The following is a 5,000-nucleotide window of genomic DNA, read 5'->3' as shown; positions in this document are numbered from 1 at the left end:
GACTGAGTGGAGAAGGGTTCCATGTGAACAGCAGTTGAACATGGGTCAGTCGGCCCTAAGAGATAGGTTAACACGTTCTGAAAGGGGGCAATACCGACTCTCGAAACACACAAACAAGAGTGTGCCCGTCTTCTATGGAAGGGAATCGGGTTAATATTCCCGAACCCGGAATCGGGTTGGGTCCTCACGGGCCATGTGAGCCAACGCACGACTCGGAGACGTCGGCGGAAGTCCCGGGAGAGTTATCTTTTCTTTGAAGGGAGACCTCCCTGGGAATCGGCTTGACGGCGATAGGGGAGTGTTACCGATAAAGCACTGCGGTTTGCCGTGTCCGGTGCAACCGTCGGCCCTTGAAAATACGAGGGAGACATTGTGACTTTGTGCCGCCCGTAACCATATCGCAGCAGGTCTCCAAGGTGCCACAGCCTCTAGTGATAGACAATGTAGGTAAGGGAAGTCGGAAATTAGATCCGTAACTTCGGGAAACGGATTGGCTCTAAGGGCTGGGCCGGTCGGGACTGAGTACGAAGCGGGGTTGGGACGGGCACGGCTGCGCGAGCTCACCGGTCGAGTCGGGACCGGTTTAACCATTCCCGTGGACTGCCTAGTGTGCTGCGGGACTTTCGGGTCGTTGGCTTCGCTCCGGCAACTAAAAAAAGCCAACTTAGAACTGGTACGGACCAGGGGAATGCCGACTGTTCATGTAAAACAAAGCATTGCGCTGGCGAACTGGTGTTGCGCAATGTGATTTTCTGCAGTGTCTGAATGCAAAGTGAAGGAAAGTAATCAAGCGCGGGTAAAACGGGGGAGTTAAGATGACTCTCTTAAGGTAGCCACATGGCTCGTATCGAATAGTGACGAGAATGACTGGATTACGAGATTCCACCGTCACATATCTACTATCTAGCGACACCACGCCAAGGGAACGGGCTGGAACATCAGCGGGGCAAGACGACCCTGTTGAGCTGGACTCTAGTTCGGACTTTGTGAAGAGACATGACGGGTGTAGCATAGGGGGAGTGCAACGAAATGAAATACCCTCCTTTTCTCGTTTCTTTATTATTCAGAAAGCGGAGAGCGGGGCGCAAGCTCCTCGATTCTGGAATTAAGTCACGGCCTCGTGCCGGTGGTGCTCCTTCTGAAGGACAGTGTCAGGCGGGGAGTTGACTGGCGGTACCCGTCAACGGTCCCGCAGGTGTCCTAGGTGAGCTCAGCGAGACGGCCCCTCGCGTAGGGTAAACGGGCAAAAAGCTCACTGATTTGATTTTTCAGTACGAATACAGGACCGTGAAGCGTCGCCTTCGATCATTTGGACTTTAAGAGTTTTAAGCAAGAGTGTCAGAAAAAGTTACCCAGGGATACCTGGCTGTGCGCCAAGGCGTTCATAGCGACGTTGCTTTTGATCCTTCGATGTCGGCTTTCTATCATTGTGAAGCAAGATTCCCCAAGCGTGGCTCCCGGGCCTCCCCCCCCGTTTCCCCACTAATCGGGAACGTGAGTGGGTTTAGACTGTCGTGAGCAGGTTAGTTTTACCTACTGATGCCCTGTCGTTGCAATTGTAACTGCCTAAGTACGAGAGGAACCCGCAGTTCAGACATTTGGTTTATGTGTGGTGATAAGCCAATGGTGGCGAAGCTACCATCTGAGGGATTATGCTGACCGCTCTAATGTAAGAATCTCGCCCCAATCTGTAAACGATACTTTCTGCCTCTCTGCGTTGGAGGCAACGCTAAGGCGGACGGACCGCTTCGGCGTCCGCGATTGGTAAAGCCACAGCAAACGGTCATTGGATAGGTCTTGATTCAGCGATGCTGACCGAAACGATATCGACTTCCATCACTTCTACGAGGGTAAAATCAGTTCGTAGACGACTAGTTTCGGTCGGGGTATCGTACTTTAGTAGAAGCCACTCCCTGCGATTCTCTGGAAATAATCCTATGACTTACAGAGTTGGCCACTTTGGATGGACAAATCTGCCGAGGCAGTGAGTGTGCGAGAGAGGTGATCATTAATAATGCTCTCTACTAATGTACGTTGCAATAAACCCAAGACAAAAAAAAAGAAAATTTGTGAAAGATTTTTTTGTTTTTTTATGAATACCATGTCGTTGGCGTGTGACGAAAGAAATTGAATTCCCAAGGACCTGGACGGGGAATCACGAAGCAAATTTTTGGATGCTGCCAAGTCGAATTTGAAATCTGTGAAAATTTAAACGGGGCGGAAGTACCGAGTCCACAGGTAGTGTCAGAATGATTTTGCTGTTGTTAACAACCTTTGAACTCCGCAGGGTTTAGCTGCGCGAGTTTTGTTGTAAAACGCTCGGCCGGCAACGAGATCCGGCCAAACCGTTTATACCTAGAGTTAAAAGTCGATGATATATATGTGAGACTGGTGTTCGACTCGGAGAAAGGTTATCTCGGATGGTCTTTCTTACAAGCCGGCTGGTACTTGAATTTGGCTTGTCATGGAAAATCTAGTCAGACCGCGCCTAGGAGAGTAGGGACGGGCTTGGAATTTCCGAGCGAGTAATTTGGAAAACTAGCGACCGCTGCGAGGAGAGTAGGATCGAGTGCCATGTTTTGACGACAGAGCGTATGCCAAAAATCGTCGGGTTCATGCTGCCGACTATCTGAAACCGCAAGGTCTGGAGATCGCAGGGTAAGCGATTTTAACAAACGAATAACTTCACGGTGGCAAACAACTTCGGATCCCCGTTGAAGGTCTGCACTGCAGCGCGGTAGCTAGGACTTGCGATCTTTGCAACTGCCCCACTCACTCCCAGGGCTAACGGCGTAGTAGGAAGCAGAAGTTTAGGGTCTGTACACGAACGAAAATTGAAACGAAATGTGGTAAATCCGCAGTCGGTGGAGGCAATACCGGCAGTTTTCAAAGCTCAGCGACGTTGTCGTGGTAGAGAATTTGGTTCATCTGGTGATCCTCCAGTAGTCAATGTTGTCTCAAAGATAAGCATGGACATGTCTAAGTACATACTTTTGATGGTAAACGCGAATGGGCATCATTAAATCAGTTATGAGTCCTTAGATGTACGATCATAATTGGTAATGTGGCAATTCTCGAGCTAATAATGCAACAAGCACCGACTCCGGAGTGGCTTTTATCAGTTCAACCCCCAATCGGTCGAAGGCCGTCACTTTGGTGAATATGAAACTTTGTGCTGATCGCACGGCCTCGTGCGGCACGTATTTTCCAACGTCTGACCTATTCAATTCGATGGTACGTGCTATGCCTACCATGGTTGTAACGGGTAACGGAGAATCAGGGTTCGGTTCCGGAGGGGGAGCATGAGAAAGGGCTACCACATCCAGGAAGGCAGCGGGCGCGCAAATTACCCCTCCTGGCACGGGGAGGTAGTGACGAAAAATAACAATAGGGACTCTTTCGAGGCCCGAAATTGGAATGAGTACACTTTAAACCCTTTTAAAACGAGTATCCATTGGAGGGAAAGTCTGGTGCCAGCAGCCGCGGTAATTCCAGCTCCAATAGCGTATATTAAGTTGTTGCAGTTAAAAAGCTCGTTTTTGGATCTCAGATCCGGGCTTGCGGTCCACTCCTTGGTGGCTACTGCTCGTCCTGATTACCTCCCGGTTTACCCTTGGTGCTCTTGATTGAGTGTCTCGGGTGGCCGGAAACATTTACTTGAAAAAATTAGAGTGTTCAAAGCAGGCAGCTCGCTGAATAATGGTGAATGGAATAATGGAATAGGACCTCGGTTCTCTTTTGTTGTTTTCGGAACTTGACGGTAATGATTAAGAGGGACAGACGGGGGCTTCGTATTACGGTTGTTAGAGGTGAAATTCTTGGATCGCCGTAAGACGAAACTACTGCGAAAGGCATTTGCCAAGAATGTTTTCATAATCAAGATCGCCCGTCAGAGGTTCGAAGACGATCAGATCCCGGTCGTAGTTCTGACCATTAACCGATGCCACCTAGCGATCCGCAGGCGTTGCTTCAATGACTCGGCGGGCAGCTTACGGGAAACCAAAATTTTTGGGTTTCCCGGGGGGAAATATGGTTGCAAAGCTGAAACTTAAAGGAAATTGACGGAAGGGCAACCACCAGGAGTGGAGCCTGCGGCTTAATTTGACTCAACCGGGAAAACTCACCCGGCCCGGACACTGTAAGGATTGACAGATTGAGAGCTCTTTCTTGATTCGGTGGGTGGTGGTGCATGGCCGTTCTTAGTTGGTGGAGCGATTTGTCTGGTTAATTCCGATAAAAGAACGAGACTTAGCCTGCTAAAAAGTTCACCCGATCCGCTCTGCGTCGGTGCAACTTCTTAGAGGGACAGTGGCGTTGCCACACGAGATTGAGCAATAACAGGTCTGTGATGCCCTTAGTGTTCGGGGCCGCACGCGCGCTACACTGAAGGAATCAACGTGCTCTATCCTTGCCGGAAGGGTTGGTAACCCGTTTAACCTCCTTCGTGCTAGGGATTGGGGCTTGTAATTCTTCCCATGAACGAGGAATTCCCAGTAAGCGCGAGTCATAAGCTCGCGTTGATTACTCCCCGCCTTGTACCACCGGCCCGTCGCTACTACCGATTGAATTGGTTAGTGGCTCCTCGGGTTGGCCCCACACGGGGGAAACTCTCGAGTCGGTGTGCCGAAAGACGAGCAACTTGATTATTTAGAGGAAAGGGAAAAAGGGCCCCAAACCGAATCGCACATTTGAGGTCGGTGGACACTGATCCGTCGACCTGCGGACCGAATTTTGAATGTCGACCCAGAACGTCCCACCTGATCCCGATCGGTCCCACAAGACCTGTGATCGGTCGACTTTACTTTCGGTCCAAAAAAATGTGATCGACGACCTCGCCTGAGGACCTGATTAACGGTCGACCTCCCCTCAAGGACTTTTTTTGGCATTTGGATCGGCGACTTCCTCGATCAACCCTGTTTCGACATGACTTGACGACTTTTTTTGCACGTTTTGATCGTCGACCTCCTTGATAAATTTTCGCTTTTAGAGACTATTTTTTC

The sequence above is a fragment of the Pecten maximus genome, unplaced genomic scaffold (assembly GCF_902652985.1).
Source record: "Pecten maximus unplaced genomic scaffold, xPecMax1.1, whole genome shotgun sequence".
NCBI lineage: Eukaryota > Metazoa > Mollusca > Bivalvia > Pectinida > Pectinidae > Pecten > Pecten maximus.
This window is presented reverse-complemented; position numbering follows the sequence as displayed.